At 41.0% G+C, this 23,488-nt stretch overlaps 1 pseudogene; it reads left to right on the top strand.

Annotated features, from left to right (window-relative positions):
• Positions 1-8,895: 8,895 nt before the first annotated feature.
• On the top strand, positions 8,896-21,597 carry LOC130880964 (heterogeneous nuclear ribonucleoprotein A3-like; annotated as a pseudogene).
• The last annotated feature ends 1,891 nt before the right edge of the window (positions 21,598-23,488 follow it).

Here is a 23,488-nt window from a genome sequence, read left to right as displayed (position 1 = left end):
TAACAGGTCCAGAGAGGGAAATAGGTTGTTTTTGAAATCCTATTGGGGACTTGATGGAAAATACATTGTAGAAACAGAGTAGAAACATCAGTTTTGTATGAGTAATGAAATCTTGTTCTAAATATACGTTATGTAGAATCTGGTTGAGAAAAATGTGAAATATTTAAACAAATTCACTAATGAGTTACTATTAAGAGAGTATGTTAGAAATATATTTCCTGCTAAAAAATATATTTCTTGGTTAAAAATACATTTCTTGGTAAAAATGTGCAGTTTAAATGTCAGTTTAAAGTGTTGACATTTGACACAAGACGATATTGATTCTGGGCATGAGCTTGGTCTATGAGTGAAGATTTAGCTACTACAATAAGCCCTCTAATTCAGTGTCCACAATAGAGATTTGATTCTTGTTTAAGCAATGAGAATAGTTTTTGTTTGACTGTTCTATTCTGTGTTGCGACTCAGAGACGCAAATGGCTTTTATTTCCTAAGCATACAGTGTCAGAGCTTCAAAGTGGTTTTGCCACCTTCAGTTTGCCACAGGAACTGGCAAGAGGTCATTAGAGTCTAGGGCCGAACTGATGAGCATTGCTGTCCACATTGAGCTATGCGGCCACACTAAGTTCACAGGAGTAAAACACACCATTGGAAGACATATAATATTTTAATGATTACATGCTACAGTTCCTTCTGCACTGTGAAGAAAAAGAAGAAAGGAAGGAAAAGTCAGAAGAGGAAAAGAAAAGAGGACTAATAGAGAAAAGGAAAATCATTTGAGTGTTTATTTGAAGGAAATAAAACATCAGTAGAAAATAATATTCCCAGCCCTATTTTGCCTATCATAAGAAGTCAGCCTTTAAAAGATGTCTGGAAAATTATAAAAAGCCTGTGTATTATTTTTCAACTCTGTAAATGGTTGCTGTGTACTTATTCAAGTTGAGAGGATGATTCAAAAATCGTGATTCTATTCTGTCTGTCACCACCAGCAGCAGCAGCAGCAGTAGCAGTAGCAGCAGCAACATTATCGTCACTGTCATCATCTCATCTTCATTGCATGTCTAACATGATGTATTTGTCACTGAGTCATGTAATGGAGCTTCAAGGAAGCATAAAGACCTTGAGGACCTTATAACTAAGTTGGGAAGTCAGAGTAACTACATTTCGAAAGTAAATCACAACGCAAGACTGTGTGTGCTTAAGGCTAAGTGAGCAATGGTGATAGCATAGAGAAATGGGCCTCCACAAGATAGATGTAATAGACTTCTAAGAAGTGCGGATATTTGCTTGACCAGAGAATCATGGGATATAATAACCATGAAGGCCTTTAATGGATATAGATCTCCTTCACTTCATAGATGTGGCAGCTGGTTTATAGAGATGACCTCATCCCTGATTATGTGGGACTCTCTCCTTGAGCCTGGGCAGTCTCTCCGACTTGTCTTTTACTCAGAAAATATGAACGAAGTGTGGTTGTGATTGATCAGACCCGAGTCCTATAGACCTGATGGCTTCTGTTCAAGCTCTCTCAGAATTTTTACTCTAGAGACTGTCAGTCATTGAGTAAGAGGGACGGCCACGCTGTGAAGTAGCTTATGCCAGAGACACAGAGTGTCTGTGCGGACGGGGAATGCCTTGACAGCTGTTAGTCATTACAGTTTAAACACTGGGCATACGAATACAGTAGCCATCTCGGGTGTCTAGCCAAGTCGCTTATTCCTGCGACTCCATCTCCTCTCACCATCTGCCTACAAACAAAGTAGTGGAAATGTCCAGCCAGCCCAAGAAGCCATGGTTGCATTAAGTTGCTAAGTTTTGAAGTGGTGTTCCTGAGCATATGGTAACCAAAACAACAAGAAACGGAAGACACGGGCTACAAGGTCTCCCTCATGTCAGATGCTTTGAATCACATGCCTTCACTCCTGACGCTGTGCCCTTGAAGCCAGGCCTTCTTTAAGCTTCAATGGGTCTTAGACTCACATGGTAGGGATGTTGTTCTCATTCCGATTACTGGGCTCCACTCCTCTAGTTATTCTGCTTAAGCCCCTCTGACGCATGACTTTTGTTTGTGAACTTCTAGCAAGCTCCCAGGTGACGGTGAGGCTGTCAGTGTATGGATCACATTTTGGATAGTTTGCCAAGGCCTGGGCCTGAGATAATCTCAGCGCAGGTTAAGCAAGTCGCATACCGTCATTTACCGCTGTGTTTCTTCCCCATTTCCTGTTTGCTGCTTCCCTAGGTAAATAACTGAGAAGCATGAAGTACAGGCCTTGTTCAGAACGTGCCCAGTTGTAGCTAAGCCTGGCGTTTGCTTTCCTAGCTCTAGGCTGCAGAAGCCCATGTGCTCTAACATCAAGACATCCTTATCTAGCTCCGTTTTCTCCAGGCTTGACCATGCTGGTTTTATAACCTGGTTACCAGAAGCAATTAGGGGCAGTCTCCAGATTTTCAGATCCATTTCCCATGGAGACGCACGTTAGGAATCTCCCACAGTGAATTTAATTAGCAGAAAATGTGGCTCAGCCAGTGACTTGCTGCGCAGATAAGAGCCCTGACTGCCCACTGAGAGCAGCTCCCCTTTCTTTAAAAATGGCAAGTTCCCTAAAAGAGGTAATGGATCTCAGCCGGACGTCAGGTGGGACTCACTGTGCGGCTAGATTCTGTGTAGCCAGGCAGCTCACACATTTCACTTCTATTCAAGTGAAAGATCTTACCTCAGCAGAGACACTAGCAAGAAAGGCTGAGGCTTGAGAATGACAATGCCAGGCATCTCCCTAGGGTCCCTTGGCCTGTGCTGTCCACTGCAGATGGTTTGGGCGAGATACAGCAATCGTATTTACTTCGGGAATTGCTATTGGAGGTTGTCTGATGAGTGTTTGTACCCTATATGATTCATGGCAAGTGTGCCACGGATTTGCTTTGGGATATCTCTATATAAAAAGGCTATGTTTATAGTCTTCGTTGCATGAGAGTTTGAATGTGACCTTGTTAGGCATTAATGAAAGTTACAGGCAAGTATTTGGGAAGCATCAGTGAGTGAATAGGCCCCTCCTATGCAGAATAACCGTGCCATCTATTACAGTGCCCATTAGATAGGATGTGAGAAATTGATAGAATATGTTCCTTCTATTATAATTCTATATGAGGATTAATGGATACATCAAGTGCCATATGGTATAATTTGACATTGACTAAGGCTATCGATAAGTGGAGAGTTTTAAGTATCCCCCAGAGTTTCTGATTTGAGATAATTGATTGATGAAAAAGAATTTAGTCAGGACGTTTGCATTAATGGGGCCCGATGGGTTGTGGTGGGTGGCCACAGCCTTGTGGAAATACGATTTCTAAAGAAAGGATTTAGTTATAAGGGAGGAAATGCTGGCTGGGTTTGTGAATGCTTTGTATTTTCATTACAGTACACTTCATACAATCACAAGCAGCAAAATTTGAAGAAATTTACCCTTTTTAAATTCATGATTTACAAAGTAAAAATAGTTTTGTTAAATAAATTCTCAATCCTACACTTAAAATGAAACACGTTTTTATTTTCATATATTCAAATCCTGCTAATTTTTATTGGGCACCTACATTTCTCTTTCTTCTTCTGGCCTACTCATTAGTGCTAATCTTCTATTTCCCCTCCTTTATTCAGGAAATTGGGATTTTTGCCATTATTTTTCACTAGTTAAAAGGTGATTACCTGGACAATAGCTTGCTGAGCTGTGGGCTTTGAGGTCTTTCAGTAGCATGGTTACTGAAAGATCTCAGGAGGGCATTTAAGCCCTATAACCAGGCAAGGTTGTTTTCTAAAGAGGGTGGGAGCAAAGGCGGGTAGGTGTCTGTGGATCTCACCTGTCTCCATGGGGTGGTAAGTGAAAAATATTTTTGAAGGGAGACTGGCATGCGGCTCTGTAATAAAGTTGAAGGTTTTGATCGTGCAACTGCTGTCATTTACACCGACTTTCCAACTGCACATATGCAAGTTTGGGGAAGAGATTGAACTTTAGTAGCTGCTGAACACAGGAAGTCTGTTAGCAACTGAGCAGAAAGTCAAGCTGCTTGAAGATGTTCCTGAGCTATGCTGTGCCCACCCAAGTCAGGGCTAGTGGAGATGTAGTCAGTAAACACACCGCTCTCTGACTTTAAGGGTCATTTGTTTTACTCAACCAAGTTTTTTTCCCCCTCATTAACATTTTCTGTAGAATTTCTGGGCTGGTCAGTGTTTGAAAGGCCTATAAATAGAGCTTGGAGGACCGTGAAAGGAAAGACATTGCCACTTACATGTGAGTGAGTGAAATTCATGGTGCCAGCTCCTGTGAAGTCACAGAAGGCTGAACTTCTATATTTTTTGGTACAAAAATGAAACTGAATTTGAATCTGGAGCCTTCTCAGGAAGGAGGGTCTTACCTACAGTAGCCCCCACTCCCCCCAAAAAATCAACCTCCTAAAATGACCATAAAATCTAATTTAAAAAATCAAGCACTCTAATTTTCTCACATTTAGCATATTTGATTGACATGGATGGTCTGGTTATTTTAATCAAGGAAAAAACTATATTTGAGCCTTGAGTTTGCTACTACTGGGAAATTTGATTTATCTGTTTTGAACAGCCATCTGGAGTAAGTTTATTCATATTACGTGTCAGGCATATATTTATACTATAAGATCAAAATCCCTAAATTGCATCCTTTTGAAATTTTAGACATTATATAATGACAATTCCCAACACCACAATGAAGTGATTACATGGCTTTCAAAAATTGAAACATTGCACAACAAAAAGATGACTATGGATAATGAACAAGTTCATTTATTGCAATACAAATGTGTGGAGAAGCATGCAGCGCATACACAATGAGCTGGGATGAATCTTCTGTCATTAGAAATACAATTATGGTATACTGAAATTTCCAAGGACTAGGAAAAGTAAATAGATGTGTTTTTACCCAGTCCAAACCAGATACATTTGATTTGTTAAAAGTTTTCCTTAATTATGTCTTAAATAAATCAAGTAACTCATAATTGGCAAGAGCTTTGTAAAAATATTGGTAACATATGTGCTCATGTATGTCTTTTTCAGTGAGAGCTGTGTTTGCCCTGGCCTTCCCTATGTATTATTCAAAGTCCCCCAGGTAGCTTTGAGCCTTAAAACTATCACCCATCTACACATATTGCTATGTTTCTGAAAGCATCATTGTTCTCCGTATGCCTTACAGTCTCCCTACCAAATTCAGTCACAGAAAAAGATCAGACAGAGGGCACTCAGCCAAACAAAAAGATGATGTAATGGTAATAGAATATTAACTCTGTCTGCATGTGGCACTCAAAATCCTGCGTTTTGTTTCAACTGGACCAACATGAGTTGGGCTTCTAAAACTGAAACTTACTATTTGATCATAGGTAAATTACTTAACCTTTCTGTGAGTTCTTTTATAAAACAAAATATTCCTAACATCTTCCTTGGGTATGCTGAGGATGTAGTGAGGTACTTTCTGCATTGCTCTTGATAGAGTGTGATGCTCATGTTGGGCCAATATTGTTAGTTCCTTTTGCGGCTTTAATGTTAGTTGCTTTATTTTCCTTCAATCCAGTCTTCTTGACCAAGGCAATTAACTTCCCTGTTATGTCAAGATGCTTCTGATATAAGCACCGAAGTCCACCTGTGGGACTATCCAAACCCAAAAACAGATGTCTCCAAAGATGTAACAGTGGCCCACTGATATCATCAAGGATCCTTCCTTCCACCCTGCATTGCTATATTACTGGAGTCTCCTTATGATTATAGGCTGGCTGCTATAGTTTCATCCATCACGTGTAACCATGGCAACATCCAGCTGGAAAAAGAACAATGATTCTCCCTTGACTATCTTTTCATCAAGACAAGGTTTTCTCCACCCCTTACTAGTCTCTAGTATGTTTGTGATCAGTCTCCATTAGGCAAAATTAGAAAACATCCCCATATCCTTTTTTAAAGAGAAGTTTTGGAAAGTAATTCAGTCTCGTTCTTTTTTTCTTTTTTCTTTGCAAATTTTTAGTGGAGGACTGGTGAGATGGCTGGGAAAATAAAAGCACTTGCTGAGCCAGCCTGATAACATGGATTTGCTCCCTAGTTCCCTATGTAGGTAGAAGGAGAGAACTGACTCCACAAGGTTACATGGGGCGGGAGGTGAGGGGGAGAAAAATCTAAATGAAGAAGATACCTTTCTAAAAGTTCTTCCATATTGCCAAGTAGATGGGTCTCATCTTGCTCAAGCTCATTGCAGGAGCATGTTGGAGTGTATACAAGAACTTGAGGCTTTTCTTAACCTCAGGGAAGAGCAGAAAGTAGCTATCTGAGAGTTGAGAATGAAAGGGAGGGGATAATGACTGATAAAGAGTCACAAGGAAAATTGAGTGACAGCCGGGCTGTGGTGGTGCACTCTTTGATCCAAGCACTCGGGAGGCAGAGGCAGGCGGATCTTTGTGAGTTCAAGGCCAGCCTGGTCTACAAGAGCTAGTTCCAGGACAGGCTACAAAGATACAGAGAAACTCTGTCTCAGGGAAAAGAGAGAGAGAAAGAGAGAGAGAGGGAGAGAGAAAGAAAATTGAGTGACAGTACACTTTTGTCATTCTCAGAAGATCTTTGGGACTTAGGGAATACAGCTAGTTGATACTAAAGACCAACCCCCAATGCTTGTATGCATTCACTTATTCTGCAAAGATTTGTTCCAGATATACTGGGAGCAGTCACTGGATTAGGTGCTGGGATTGATGAGGACCAGATAGTCTCTGACTTCAAGAAGTTTCTGCTCAACTAACAGAAGCAGTTATGCATAAACCATAAACTCAGTTTATTGTTCTATTTCAGTCACCTGTTATAAAGTGTTGAGACTGAGATATACAGCTATATGTATATGCAGCGAGAGGTCGCCTGGATGTTTCAATGATGATGGTGTAGAAGTTACAGTGAGTGAAGAAGAGAGCATAAAACTATTCCCAGACACAGAGGAACAAGAAATCCCTTCAATGTGTACTTCACTCTGTGCTCTCCATATAATGTCTCCAATGTTTACAACACATGGGGGAAGAGGAGACTCTATGATCACTTTCTTGTCTTACAGATTGATTGTATAAAGAACGGGCATTTACATTTATTCAAAGTCATAGTAGATGGGAAATTTGGCATGGGAATCATGATATAGTTGGTGTGGAGTCCCTGCCCTTGTAGTTACACAGCCGTCCTTCCCACTGCCTCAAGGAACATTACAACTATGACAGCTAGTATGCAGAGTAACAGGTTACATGAAAAAGGAGTTCTTCATTAGAGGCTGCCATAGTGGAAGAAACAATACTACATTTCCAATTATTTACCTATTAACCTCCAGGCTGTTACTCATAGAGCTATGTCTGAGCAAGTCTGGAGAAAGGAAGGTTCTTGTACATTGTTCATAAAGAATCTGAAAAACCATACAAGTGTATTCCCTTTGTGGATTTTTGATTTTAGTGAGAGTCACTCCCAAATCCCATCTAAACTTCACCATGTTAGAACCTTGATTTGCCTCTCTTGATATTCCATTGAAAACTTGTGTCTTTACAAGCAAAATGTACCTTTAGTTTTCCCATTTATCCAATACAGCACATGTACTCAAGGTACACTTTTGAATTTTGTCTTTATAACCTTTTACTTTGGAATCCCATATGAATTCAGTAAACTTCCAAAACTTCAGTTTTCATTGTTGGTCACAAGGGTAGCTCTGTTTTGGAAACTTGGTCCCCAGTGCAGTAGTTCTCAGAGTAGACCCTTCCCAGGTACTTAAATTATGTAGGACATACCTTCATGAGTAGGTATATGCCAGGGATGCTTACAAAAGACAAAGAAACTTGAGGCATAGAGCAGCCCTCATTTATGTGGAACATGTGAGCACTTCAGGGACTGTAAAACTAATAAATTTATTGTCACCTAGTCTTGGCATCCTGATACAGTAATGCACAACACACTCAGAGATGGGTCTATTAAAAGCAGATTTTCAGTGATTTCATAGCAAACTCAGATATGGTTCACTTCTGAGGAATGTACAATAGAGCATTGTGGAGGCCAAAAAAATGCAGGCCCATTTCCTTGTGTGAAGATCAGAGAGTTTGTGGATTTGACAAGCATAGTTGTACCTCCTAACCCAGGAGGTGATTGCTTGGTTCTTTTGAAATTAAGATAGCTCAGTGCCATCCTGATAGGTGGCCAGGATATGCAATTGTACTTCTGCTCCTTTTACTGTAACTATGAGGTCATCTATGGAAGGGCGGTCTTCAGCATACTGACCTGGAGCACCTTTGCTACCTGGCCAAGAGAATGCTAATGAGTTGATGTCTCAGAGGTGACTGTGTGAGTTACCCTTTGTATCATGTTAATAAAGTCTTTTGTTATCTTCTCCCCAGTTTATGTTGCTATAAAAGCTGTGGAAAAAGAAACATGGGCGAATTTCAGAATTTCAGTCCCTGGAATGTCCTCCCCACACTTTCTATGTTTTCTGTCTTATTATCTTTATACATCTTCATATTCGTTACTTATATGTCTTCAATTCCAATGCCCCTACCTGGTAAGGAGTATTTTTTGTTGAGGCCCATCCTCAACAGAGCACCCATTTAAGATGGAGGATACTTCCTTCCTCTTTAAGTGCCATCAACATAAAGTGGAGAAGAGAGCTGAAGGAGACACTATAGAATTCTGGGGTACAATTAATAGGATGCAGATGTAAGGGGTGGGATGCATTTCTTGGATAGCTATGGTTATTTAAAGGAGGACAGTGGGTGAGGATACTGTATTTCTAGCCTACAATGGTGCTTTCCCAACCCGTGCTGGAGAATGCTTAATTATGAACATGGAGCCTTCCAGCCTCACAGGATATAAACCTTTCCAAGAAGATGGCGTATGATGAGGCAGCAATTCTCCTCAGTACCACAGATGCTCCTGGTGCTGCTCTGATGTGGCTACAAGCAGTGCCCTTTAGTCCTCTCTGCCTGTTTATAAGCCCCATCTTTAAGACAACACCTCCCTTCTGGTTCAAAATGTTACCTCTCTGAAGTAAATATTGGAGTGATTTGGATTTTGAGATCTTGATTACTAAGTTGAAGGCCATAGTCCCTTTCTTTAGGGTTCCTTTCTCTCTGTAGTTCCCAGCATGGCAACTAAAGTCCAGACGTGTACCTGTACCCCGTGAGGAAGGGATCCTGTAAGAATTTCTTTTGGACCTCCTCTTTTCTCCTTGAGGATTTTGGGACTACTTCTCTTCATACCATCTCTGCTCATTGGCCATGTGCCCCATTATCCTCTGGACATGTCTGTAGCCCTAAATATGACTTCTAGGTGTGATGTCTGCTGTCTTCCCTCTTCAATGTTGGTGATGAAGGTGATTGTTGTTGGGGTTGAGAAATCTTAAAGATCTTCCTGGAGCAGGAGAGATAGTTCAGTTGTTAAGAGCACTGGCTGCTCTTGCAGTCTGACTCAGATTTGGTTCTCAGCACCACATGGTGACCTTACAATGACCCATACCTCCAGTTCCAGAGGATCCTCTACCTTCTTTTGGCTCCTTGCAGCATCAGGAACTTACATACTCATGCACATATATGTACATACATACAGGCACCGATACATACATATGAAATAAAAATAAATAAAAAACAAAACATTCCTGTGTGCCAAAGGTTGGGGGTCTTGACTAACGCTGAAGTAGGAGTTCCTAATTATTTCTGTCAATACAGGGCCTAGCTGTCTTAAGCAGGAATCCCAATGCTTGCTTAAAACATCCTTCTCAGAGCTCCAAATAGGAAGTTGCCTGTTTGTCTCCCTTGATGACGTATTTCCTGGGTTTCTCCTCTTTTTTTTTTCAACTACTCAAAGATGTCCACAAGCAAAATACACAGGTGGTTTCTTTTCTTTTTAAGTTATTTTAAAAAAGAAAACAGTCTATTTTTCATTTTACATACCAATCCCAATTCCTACTCCCTCCCCTTCCCTCTACCTAGTTCCCCCATCCCCCATCCACTCCTCAGAGAGGGTAAGGTACATTGCTTTGGGAAAGGTCCAAGGCCCTCCCTACTATATCTAGGATGAGCAAGGTTTCTATCCAAAGAGAATAAGTTTCAAAAAAATCAGGAGAATCAGTAGGGATAAATCCTGGTGCCACTGCCAGTGGCCCCATAGTCTATCCCAGTCATACAATTGTCATCCACATTCAGAAGGACTAGTTTGGACCTATGCTGTTTCCTTCCCTGTCCAGCTGGAGTTGGTGAGCTCCCATTAGCTCAGGTAAACTGTTTCAGTGGGTGAACCCATCATGGTCTTGACCTCTTTGCTCATATTTTCACTCTTCCCACTCTTCATCTGGACTTTGGGAGCTCAGTCCAGTGCTCTGATGCAGGTCTCCACCTCTGTTTCCATCAGTTGCTGAGTGAAGGTTCTATGGTGATATTTAAGATATTCATCAGCCTGCCTACAGGGCAATGCCAGTTCAGGCACTCTCTCCTCTATTGCACTAGCCTTAGCTGGGGTCATCTTTGTGAATTCCTGGGAATTTCTCTAGTGCCAGGTTTCTTGCTAGCCCCATAATGGCTTTTCCTTGCTCTCATTTCTGTTCTTCCTCCATTTCAAATCTCCCATTCCCTTAAGTTCTCCTCCCCACTCTCCATTTCCCCTTGTCTTCCCCTTCCATTCTCCCTATGCCCCCCACCTCGATGCTCCCAATTTTGTCAGACAATCTTGTCTGCTTCTCCTTTCCAGGTGGATCGATATATGTTTTTCTTAGGGTTCACCTTGTTACTTAGCTTCTCTAGGATCATTAACTATAGGCTCAATATCCTTTGCTTTACAGCTAGTATCCAGTAGTATCCATGAGTACATACCATGTTCATTGTTCTGGGTCTGGGTTACCTTACTCAGGACATTATTTTCTAGTTCTATGCATTTGCATGCAAATTTCAAGATGTTACTTTTTTTTTTTAACCACCGAGTAGTGTGCCATTGTATAAATGTATCACATTTTCTTTATCCATTCTTCAGTTGAGGGGCATCTAGGTTGCTTCCAGGGGATGTGGAGTAAGGGGAACACTCTTCCATTGCTGGTGGGAATGCAAACTTGTACAATCACATTGGAAATCAGTATAGTGGTTTCTCAGAAAGTTGGGAATCAACCTACCTCTGTATGGAACAATACCACTCTTGAGCATATACCCAAAGGATGCTCAATCATACCACAAGGACATTTGTTCATCTGTGTTCATAGCAGTATTATTTGGGCTTCTTCTCATTAACCTAAGCCCAGGAAGGCTCATTTCCATCCCTTTGATTCAGGAAATGCCCATCCTTTTCTCTCTCAAATCCTCCAGATTCTCCAGCATTTGGTAAGCAAAACAAACAAAAGCAAAATTAGTCCACTCTCTCTGTTGAGTCCTCTAAACTTTACAAACCAACAAACAACAGGGAAAGAAAAAAAGCATTTCTGGTTTTACAGATGGAGTTTACCTACTCATTTTTCTATCAGATGGGCTTCCGGGTTTATTTTGGAATTAGGGTTCGAGTGTCCAATTCTCCACCCCGCCCTTGTTTAGGTGCACACACACTTTCCCCAGTCGTGGGAACTTGTGCTTCATTGGGAAGAAAGTTGGTGGGAGGAGATAATGCAGATCACCAGGAGGAGAAAGGTGTGTTATCTGGTCACGTCTCATGTGAGAGCCCCTGCTCTCCAGGCCCAGGGATCTAGGCTAGTCAGAAGCAGAACTCTGTACTGTCCATTTTTCTCTGCCCCCCTTTTTTCTTCCCTTATCTCTTCTCTCTCCTCCATTCTGTTTCTCTGAGTTACTACAGCTCCAGCAGTAGGAGAAACTTCCAATGAAGTAGAAGATATTTGATTTAATCTGCTTCTTCCAAATTCAAAGGAATGGTGTCCCCTCAAAGCCTGTAATGCATTTTTTTCAATAGGATCTAAAAGTTCTTTGCTTTTTTTCTCTTTCCTTTTTATTTTTTTTAAAGCTCAAGATAAAGTAAAAAGTAAAAGGTTTACATTTTCAAACTATTTCTCTTAGATATGGTTTTAGATGTAGAAGTTGTGAGATTTATCTTGGGATGCTAATAGAGTCTTTTTATGTCGAAAGCCAGTGGAGAGGTGCAGGGACAGTCTGCATGCATTGGAAATGCCTCTGGAATTTAGCATAGACATATGTTTCAAAGACAACGGTACAGGAGAAAGGAAAATCTGTCTGCTTCAGTCTGCCGACTGCCATTCCCAATGCACATGCAGTCTGTCTGTATTGAAAAATGTTTCCACCAGGCAGGCAGGAAAAAGTGCTGTGAATTTGAGAAGAAAACTGTAAAAGTGAAAGTGGCCACAGCACAGTGGGGCTTCACAGGGAGGCCTTGTGAAAGCGGCAGAAGCGATAGGCATTTAGACACGAGCTGACTCTAAATAGGATATTATTGCATTGGGGCATCTTAGGTGATCAATTAATGTAGACATCACATACTAGAAATGGAATTTCTGGGGAGTTTCAATGTGAAGATTATCTCAGTTTATCTATTCTATATTTCCCATACAGGATGCTTTTTATTTGCTTTTGTTTCTTAAATTGATTTTTGTTACTTTTGTTATTATTTTTAATGAGAAGCCAAACTTCTAGCCAACAAGTTTCTTGTTTACTTTTAACAGATACATTCATTTCTATTAGCTTTTATTAATTCTACAGAGAAATGGGTTACAACATGACATTTCTATATGCACGTATGATATTCTTTTTGATCATTTTTACCCCATTTATTGCCTTTTTTATAATCCACATTCTGTTTCTGCTTTCATATATCTGCAAGCCTACTTTATTTTAATGTCCTCCATTAAACAGGAGAGAAAACATTTGCGAATTGGCTTGGTGAGACTTTACTTATCATTATGATCTCTAATTCCATCTATTTTCCTGCCAAATATGTAAATTTATTCCGACTTATGGCTGAATAAAGCTACATTATATATTTTATGTGTGTATGTACCTACATCTGTAGACGTACAGAGGTCAGAGGACAACTTCCCAGAGTCAGTATTCTCCTTCCACATCTGTGTTCCAGGGATCTAAGTCAGGACCTTAGGTTTGGCAGCAAGGGCCTTTCCATGCTGAGCTTTCTCACAGATCCCAGTGCTGGAATCTCCATGGCAGTGCCAATAATGGCTAGACTGATTCCCATTCCCAGAGTGTAAGGGTTCCCTTCTCCCACATGCACCAGCATCTTTTAACACATTTCCTGCGCAGATCCAAAGATAATGATATATATGATCAGAAGCTGAGGATGCTGCCAGTCAGGTTCTAATTGCTGGTGCTGATGTTGATCGTGGAAGATGTTGTCTGTGTAAACGTTAGTGTATCATTTTATCTAGTTGTGCATTCTATTTCAACAAAAGATGAAACTTTCAAAGTTTAGCAGAATGGATGTACATGTCACTAAAAATCTCATTCATTTGATTCATATGTAAGATCATTTTTTTTTGTTTTGTTTTGTTTTGTTTGAGACAGGGTTTCTCTGTGGTTTTGGAGCCTGTCCCGGAACTAGCTCTTGTAGACCAGGCTGGTTTGAACTCACAGAGATCCGCCTGCCTCTGCCTCCCAATGTAAGATCATTTTATGATTAATTTCAGAGGAATGCATCATGGAATCAGGCGAGGAACAGTACATGGGTACATAGACTATTTGAGATAAAAAGAACTTGAGTACTTTTGATGTGGGATTCCCTCTGTATGCTGTGAATATGTTTTATTACCATTGGTTGATAAAGAAACTGCCTTGGCCTTTGGCAGGGCAGAATATAGCAAGGTGGGAAACTCAAGCAGAGATAGAGGAGGAAATAAGGCAGAGTCAGAGAGATGCCATGTAGTTTCCTAAGAAGCAAGAGGTAACAAATTACAAGCCTCGTGGCAAAATATAAAATAATAAAAATGTGTTATTTTAAGATGTAAGAGTTAGTTCAAAATGGCAGTAAAACTGCCACCTGGTTGCCCACAGCTGTGGGTGGGAGGAGGCGGGCCATGGTCCAAAGGAACCAGAGCAGTTGAGGAAACTGTTCATTGGTGGTCTGAGCTTTGAAACCACAGGTTATAGCTTAACAGAACATTTTGAGAAATGGCGCACACTTATAGACTGTGTGGTAATGAGAGATCCCCAAACAAAATGTTCCAGGGGCTTTGGTTTTGTGTCCTATTCTTGTGTTGAAGAGGTAGATGCTGCAGCGTGTTCGGCCGCACAAAGTTGATGGGCGTGAGGTGGAACTAAAGAGAGCCGTTTCCAGAGAGGATTCTGTAGAGCCTGGTGCCCATTTACCAGTGAAGAAAATCTTTGTTGGTGGCATTAAAGAGGATACAGAAGAGTATAACCTGAGAGACTACTTTGAAAAGGATGGCAAGATTGAAACCATAGACGTTATGGAAGCCAGGCAGAGTGAGAAAGAGAGGATTTGCTTTTGTAACTTTTGATGATCATGACACAGTTGATAAAATTGTTGTTTCGAAATACCACACTATTAATGGGCATAATTGTGAAGTGGAAAAGGCCCTTTCTAAACAAGAAATGCAGTCTGCTGGATCACAGAGAGATCGTGGAGGTGGATCTGTCAATTTTATGGGTCGTGGAGGGAACTTTGGAGGTGGTGGAGGTAATTTTGGTCGTGGTGGAAACTTTGGTGGAAGAGGAGGCTATGGTGGTGGAGGTGGTGGCAGCAGAGGTAGTTATGGAGGTGGTGATGGTGGATATAATGGATTTGGAGGTGATGGTGGCAACTATGGTGGTGGTCCTGGTTACAGCAGTAGAGAAGGCTATGGTGGTGGTGGACCAGGCTATGGAAACCAAGGTGGTGGGTATGGTGGTGGTGGAGGAGGAGGATATGACGGTTACAATGAAGGAGGAAATTTTGGTGGAGCTAACTATGGTGGTGGGAACTTTAATGACTTTGGAAGCTATAGTGGACACCAGCAATCAAATTATGGACCATGAGAGGGGGCAGTTTTGGTGGAAGAAGCTCAGGTAGTCCCTGTGGTGGTGGCTATAGATCTGGTGGTGAAAATGGTGGATATGGTAGCAGAAGGTTTAAAAAAAAAAAAAAGCAGCAGAAAAGGGCTACAGTTCTTAGCAGGAGAGGGAACAAGGAGTTGTCAGGAAAGTGCAGGTTACTTTGAGACAGTCGTCCTTAGAGGAACTGTAAAAATCTGCCACAGAAGGAGCGATGATCCATAGTCAGAAAAGTTACTGCAGCTTAAACAGGAGGCCCTTCTTGTTCAGGACAGCTATAGCCACAGTCTGTAGAAGGTGCTGCTGTTGATTAATGCAATGCAGTCAATTAGATGTGCACTCTCAGGGTCTTTTGTCTGTTGTACCTTTGTCTTTTTCTTTTCGTTACAGCAGGTGTGTTGCCCTGTAAATTGTGATAGTGGTACCAGAAATAAAAAATGAAGGAAATTTTAACTTAAAAAAAAAGAGAGTTAATGTTGTCATTGATAGAGGTTCTGCATGATTATTTGGGTTTGGGTGGCCAGGAATCAAAGTGCAGTCCCCGTTTCCATACATTATAACCTACTATCCTTGCTTTAGTAAAAAAGTGGGAGAGTTGAGAGTTTAGTGATTTAATCAAGGTAGCCTGGTTGAGACATTGGAAATGCCATTGAGGATAGGCCATCTGAATATTTCACTATTTGTGTAGTGCCATGAAGGACATCTACTATATAGTGATGAGAGCCGGTAGTCATTAGCCACTGTATCCTATAAATACCATGGTCTTGTAGAAGATAGTATTCAGCCGTAAGCTCCTCTTATCAGGCTTTCTTACACAGTTCTGAGCATACTCTTTTTCCTTAGGTTGGAGAGCCAGGATTCTCTGTATGACAATCAGGATTTCACCAAACCTTATACAATAGTAAGACAGTAGACACAGAAATTGAAAAAAAAAATAACTTGTTCAGCAAACAAAGACTGCTCAGTCTTGAAACTGAATGAACAGGTCTTTGTGTGGAGTGTGCATAAAGTGAGAGAGGTATCCTCTTGGCAGGGTGTCCCTAACGTCCATCAGCTGGGAGAAACAAATAGAGTTTCCAGGTTGCTAGCCAATGCCTTGCATGAAGCTAGACGCTTCTCGCCAGAATTATGAGCCTAGCTCAGTGTTCTGTGGAAATAGGCACTTTCCGGACCATTCCGTGATCGTTCTGATGATGGAGTTTACACTAAATGCTGTCATTACTGAGCTATAATATGTGGAAGTAATTTTCTTTCGGCGTTGGGGACCAGAAGGAACTTGTTTTGTGCCTGTTATTAGTCTACATTTGAGAGAAATTCATTTGCTGAAGGAAAGTTATTAAAACAACCTAATGCAATATTCGTGTGAGAAATAATAAAATTGATAAATTAGAGGTGAGCAAGGCCAGAGTTCTTCTGTATTTCCTCCTGGGACCCACTGTAGATTTCCAATATTTATTATGTTGCAGCTTCTCAGATGAATGATTTGTCTATTTGGTCTGTTTGGTATGGAATTAGAGATACATGGTCTTGGCAGAGAAGCCAAAACACAACTGAAAGATCTGCCACTGCTAGACAAGACTCTTATCATCTGTCAGGCCCCCATTTATGCTTGTGTGTGTGTGTGTGTGTCTGTGTCTGTGTGTGGCCTTGAAGTGAACCAAATTTTATTTTGTTGCAGACAGTCTCAATTCTTGCTTCACCATCAAGAGGTCTTTTCTGGGACTTGTGACTCTGATTTATATCTTCACACAGTATTCAACACTCCCTCAAAGAGTCTAAGATAAGTGCCCAAGTAATTTTATCTATTCTTGATTTTTGTGTTGAAATGCACTATATTTTTCTTTAAAATTCCTTTGGGAATTTTTTGTTAGATTGTTTGATTTTGAGGCCTGTAAAGGAATTCTCCATTATGCCAATATGTTTTTCTTTGGGGATATATACTTTCTTTTAAAAATAATACTTTTTATCAACATTTGACAATTGTGTCCAGTGTCGTTTGATCCTCCCCAAGCCCAGCTCATTCTACACATACCCTTTCCATCTTTACCTGCCAGCCTAATCAACTTGAGTTGTTTTCTTCTTTTTCACTTTCTCAATGAGTCCCGTTTATGTTGCCCAGCTAATCTTGGGAGTGGAGTCTGCTCTGGAGCATGCTAGACCCATGACCAGTCACATCATTAAAGAACATTGATTCTCCCTCTCCCAGCAGCTATTGAAAGGCAATAGCTCCTCAGCTGGTGGTGGGATTTCAGGCTACCTTACCCCATTCATGCTGGGCTGTTGTCTGTATTGACTTTGTGCAAGTCGAACACATGCCGTCACAATTGCTGTGATGTCCGGTGTGCAACCGTTCTATTATTAATGATTTTGGCAGCTCCCTAACCCACTGTTTCCAAAACTTCAGAGCACATAGAATCACCTGAAAACTATCCAGATACACTGTGGGCTTCATCTCAGATTCTAAGTCAGTAGCACAGGTGGGCTCCAAGAAGGTGCATTTCTTTCTTACAGTCTTTCAGATGGGGCAGCTGTTCTGTGGCCGTACTCAGAATTGTGAGGGAAATCAGATGCCTGCATTTGGTTATGTAATACCAAGTTCTAGGTCTTTCTTAAAATTCTTCTGATAGGCTTACTGGCCAGCTTCTAAGGGTTTCAAGCCTAGGATGACCCTTTCTATTGTCCCTTCCTATTTCTTTCCCATGTCTCATACCTATGCCTCTTTGGTTATCCAAGCTTTAGGGCTTGGTGTCCACTTGCCCAACCGTCTCATCTTCAGCATTTGTTCATTATCAGATACATCACAGATCACCTTTACAATGGCCCTCTGCCTCCCCAGCTTGTCACATACTCTAGTTCTGGAGACCTGTTCCCACACCTGCCTTGTTTGTACTGTCCGTAAGAGCAACCCCTATTGCTAAAATGTCTTTGGTCTAAGGACATTTTAGACCAAAAATGTTTTTTAAACATATATTTAGCTTGTGCCATCTGAGTCCCTTTTCACTTGTGACACAGCTAAAAATCTCTCATAGGTCATAGAGGGATAGAGAGCTAGGTTACATCATATTAAACCTCTGGCCACCCAGATTCCTAGAGAAAACTTAAAATAATCAAGTCTTTAGATAGGAAATTCTTAAGGTAATTGGAAGTGAATATGTTTCTTTTGTCTTAGCTCCATTCCTCTGTTTCTGAGACTCATTTTCAGCTAACCTCAGCTGAAGAATAGTAAAACACATCTCACTTGCTAATGTTAGTCTTATATTTTACCCCTTGCCCATAGCATCAGTTGAGAACTTAGCTGTTCTTAATGGTACAGAGATGACCTTTACATTGGCTGAATAAACTGTGTTAATTATAGGCTTTTACATTTAATAGGGAGAAAGAAAAGGAAGGCGTTACAATATTAGAATAAAACCATAATATTAACTACCAATTTCTATTGCTGTTTGCTTTCTGTATTGACAAACTTAACTTGCCAAGGGATAAAAATTGATTTGTCCTGCCTCATTTCCGTTCCAGCTAAAGTCATTATGTGGAACAAAAGCAGGTTTTACCAAAGAGGGAAAATGTATCTATCTTCACAATTAACTAGGAGACTGGCATTTAAGCATTTCACACTACTGTGTCTTTACTGTAGAGAATATAATTGTTAAAGATGAGATACTATGAAACGGCAAGTCCTGAATACTTAGTTAACCTTTTTCTGTGCTGTGACAGTGAGGTTAGATTGTATTTCTTTTGTGCTGGGAAACCTAAATATAACTTTCGACTTTTCCTTCTAGTTCATTAGTCAATATACATCTTTTGCATGTGGTGTTATGGAATATTGGTTATGTGGAAGATGGAGTTTCTTATTCTTAAAGATTTACTGTTTAAGTAGGGCAAAAAGACACACGAATAAAACAAGAGGTAAAGGAGAGTATCGTGCATAAAGATGGCATCTAAGGAACTCCTGCGCATAAGGGTAGGGAAACATTTCCTGGGTGATGCTAAGTCAAGAAGGAAGTGAAAAAAAGATTAGTGGGTGTTGGAGGAAGAATTGGGGCAGGGGTGGGGTCCTGGTGTAAAAGAGTGCTCTGTTTTGAACTTGAATGCTTTCCAGAAAGTTCACTAGAGACTTGCCTAAGATGCAGGCCACCTGGGATGTGTGATAGCAGAAGGTATGGAGGCAGAGGAACCTTTATGAATGTCGTGCCACAGTGAGGCTTGGGTTTTGAGAAGGTGAAGTTTGTAGGGTAGAACGAAAGCGAGGGAGAGCCGTGTCTTCCCTGGAGCCAGTGAGAAAGAAGGGATAAAGCAAAGTGCTGTGGGGGCAGCTTGGGATGGACTATCGCTAACTTTTCAGAAAGCCTTTGTTAGGCTGTTTCCTAAAACCTGAACGTAAGGTGGGAGTCTAGAGTGACGGATTCACTAAGCTAGGACTGCAGGGGAAGAAGAGGCAGAGTGGGGCCAGGGAGGAGGTCAGGGGACAAAAAGATTCTACAAAGATGGAGCCTACTCCCGTGGGTACTCTAGAATTTGCATCAAACCAGAAGCTTGCCCTGGATTGAGAAAAAAAATGGGTCAGGCTTTTGAGTCTATTAGACATTTGTCAGTGACAGCTTGCCTGCAGGTGGAGCGTGAGGGATAACCACCCAGGTGTTTCATGGCAGGTGGCTTCTGCCTGCTGGATTTCCCAGCAACGGGGCAAGTGTGAGATATGGCAGCCAATACTCCCAGCAGCTTTGGGAGAATACACTCGTCCGGTGGATAGGGCATTGCAGGATCTGCTCCACAGATCTTACACTCCAATAAAAAACTATTTTGACCCCTCTAGATTACAGTCTCCCTCACCAACTATGACATATACTTAATTAGAAAGCAAAAACAGTGTAATATTCTTAATGTCTGGCCTCTGCCTCCTCCTCAAAAGAGCTGCTACTTTCATACCAAACCTCTAATCTAAATATGAAGCCAAAATGTGGATCTGTTCGAGCTACCATTCACAGCAAAAACAGCAAGAGATCTCACCTCCCTCATAAGTTGTAGTCCTGCATGTTTGCACTAATAACAGAAATTACTGTCTTATTGCCTGGAAAGACGATTTGAGAGACGTTTTGCATGTTAGGAAACAGATTCTTACTCTCCTCATGATCTGTGTATAAAAGCAAGCATACCTTAGCATTATCTAGATATAAGTTAGCAAATACCCATCCTGGAATTTAATATTCTAAAGAGTCAGAACAGGGCTTAAAGGTTAAGAAATTTCTAATCTTGGCTGTACTTAAAAATCACCTGGGAAACAAACAAAATGAAACAATCCCCAGACAGATCGGACAGGATTTTAGGTTAGAGAGGAAGCAAAACAGAAATCGGAATATTTTTAAACCCCCCAGAAACTGGGCATGGTGGTGTGTGTGGCTGTAACTCCAGCATTAAGGAAACCCACATAGAATGATCATGACTTCAAGACCAGCCTGTGCTATATAACTAAGCCCTAAAGCCCCAGGAGACAATAATGTATAGCTCAAGTATGCTCTGTGTCAATTAGTTGTTATGCAAAACAAAACAAAACAAGACAAAACATAAAAATCTCCTGAAATGGAATGGACCAAAGCACCAAGCATTTATTATTCTTCTCTGTGTGTCTTCAAGCTGGCTGGCTGGTATATGGTATAAGCTGGGTTTGCTCATGTACTTAGGATCAGTGAATAGGTCATTCAGGCTTGCTAATCTTGGCAACGTTCTCACGACAAGCTGTTCAGTGATCTAAGGTAAGACAATGAGCTCTGCTCCATATGGTGGCTCATCCCGTGGTTAGCCGAACATCTTCACGGGATAGCTTAGAAGTATTCCTGGCAGGAGTTAGAGCAGCGACTCAGTCTCTATTTCTAAGCTAAAAAATTTGCAGGCGTTCACTGTTCTCTTAGTCTGTTCAGACCAAGTCAAAGGGCTAACAATGGGACAGAGAAGAAAGGAACCCGGAAGTTAGGAAGCTAAGAGAATCAATTGGGGAAGGCCAATAAGAAAGGCCTATAGTTCAGTTTAACATTTTGATAAACTTTTGGCTTTACGCTCATCAGTGTGCTGAATTTAGATCCTGAATGTTTCATTCACAAAGTAACTGACAGCTTCCTCCTCCTACACATACTCCTTCATGACAAGCATATTTGAATTTGAGTTATAGCTATGATATAGACAAAAATACATAAAATATGAAAATATAATTTTTGAAGCAAAGGTTTTTTATATGCTTGTACTCTGGTTTTAGTTCACAGAGAACACATCCGCTGACAGACAAGCAAAGAGAAATACACACTTGGAATTCATTTTTTGATGTATTACTTATGGACTATTCGTGTGACCTGTTGGCCGCTGGAGTATGTTCTGAGAAAATGATTATAGACACCTAATCCCTCACATCTGACAACCTATGTCATAAAAGCCTCACTATATTTCAATCCTCCAGAGGTGTTGCTTGGCGAAGGAGGGAGGGTCATGAAGGAGAAAGTCGCTGGCAAGTCTTCGGACTACGTGTTAGGGAGTCGGAAGGGCCCTGAGCTGCACAGTGCCCATTATTCACTGGCAGTTACTTTTCAGAGTGAAGATTAAAGGTCTTGTTGTGTCTTTATGGGCATCTCCACAACTAATAATATTCACCATCTGACTATCCAGCTTTCCTATTTGCCTTCTTTGACCTAAATTGTTGCTTGGTCGGAGTCGTCAATCCTCGTCCCTTAAGCATGCCTTTGTGACCATCTCCTTTCCTCTTGTCTGTGTCAAAGCTTACCATATTTTCAAGAAATTGACCCGAATGTCTGGGATCCTACACTTCACCTATGCTGAGCAATTATAACCCACTATCAGACTCGTGCCTGACTTCTTAGTTATAAAAATTTGCCTTGGTTTTTGATCTTCAAGTCTGGTGGATGAGCTGTCGCAACTGTGAATAGACCACGTGGTTATGTTGGTCTTTAACAAGAGGTCAAGTGGCTCACCTGCTTGTCTGCTCTATCCTCAATGAACAGCCAGCCCAGAGAGATGCACAGTGGTATCCACAGAGTGGACGAAGAAGAGACAACCAGCAACTAATTAATACGCTAGGATTTTAGAAATAAGAAACAAAATTTGAGCATTTTACATGAGTTTAGAATCCAACATTTCTCCATTTAGAAAGTTTAAATGAGTCTCTGCTCTTATGAAGACACCTTCTAAGTATTTGAAATTTAAGAGAAGGCCTCATTCATTAAAACCTTATAGGTCCATACGGGCAGACCACTGTTATTGAGTGACTTTTGTAGGTCAGGTGCCGACATTTGTGATATTGGAATAACTGTTCCATCTTATCAGGATCTACAGTAAACAATATTAAACTCTAGGATATAAGCTGTACCATTTTGGCTTCTTGCAGAGCCTTATATAAATCATATAATTTTTCTTGGGTTCTGTGTTCTCATCCATAAAGAGAGAAAACAACTCAAAGAATCCCTTTAGTCCTGACAGTTTTTTACCAGGTTCTATAAGAAAAGCTTGGCATGAGATGGTTTTGAAATCTAGGCAAACAAATTCAACACTTAAAAGCAAATCATTATTCTCTCCCTTGTTCAGTGTGCCTTTCAGGCCAAGATGACTTTCCTTCATTGCAATGTAGTTGAGAAGCTAATTCTCAATGGAAACATGTATATCATGCAACAGAAATGTTCTCAGCAAATTCTTCATGCTATCTACCGTCCTGAGATTGTTAAGTGAGAGCAGAAACGCTTATATCTTCCCGACTGGGTTTGATCAAAAGGATGTTTGTTAAATTCTGTTGTAAATATACTTGCCCAAAGGTTCTCCTTAGTTCTCCCAGGGGACACAACAGAACATTTGGAAATTTATTGCTGGTAGGGAGTGGCTTCAACTTGAACATCTTAAGTGGTTCAAGGCCTGTTCTGGCAAAATTTATACCTTCATCCTGAATTCCTAGAGGAGTCTCCAAGGAAAGTGGTGCTAGCCTATTTTTTTTTTTTTGTGACTCTCGGAAATAGAGGAGAGAGCAACGATCTCTTTGTTCATGATTTCCTTTACCCTCTGCCATCATGGATTGTTTCCTTGCCCAGGTTTGTAGACCACCCAACCTCCCGGAGTCATAAAGTGAGAACTCTCGTAGGCTCAGTTCCAAGCAGTACTGCCCCTCACACTGGTATGCTATCCTGCTTAAAACCTTGGCAATGATGGATTATTTTAAGGTTTGTCTTTCTGAGGTTCTCAGCATTGAAAAATGTGTTCTTTCTGGCGCTGCACTTGCCTGTCCTCCTACACGAAGAAGCAAATGTCTCCATGACAGATGGGCTATGTTGCAGTCCCTAGAAGTCAGCAAACTGGAGGCTTCTTACACAACAGGGAAAATACTGTCAAAAGACCTCCATGGAAGTCAGCCCTTCTCGAAAGGCAAATAGTCAATATGAGGTCTAACATGGCTGGCAATTACCTGTGCATGGAGGTGGGTATGCTCCTTACA

Source organism: Chionomys nivalis, chromosome 9 (genome assembly GCF_950005125.1).
Source record: "Chionomys nivalis chromosome 9, mChiNiv1.1, whole genome shotgun sequence".
In the NCBI taxonomy this organism is placed as follows: domain Eukaryota; kingdom Metazoa; phylum Chordata; class Mammalia; order Rodentia; family Cricetidae; genus Chionomys; species Chionomys nivalis.
The sequence above is the reverse complement of the archived record's forward strand: the minus strand, read 5'-3'. Positions and strand labels throughout refer to the sequence as shown.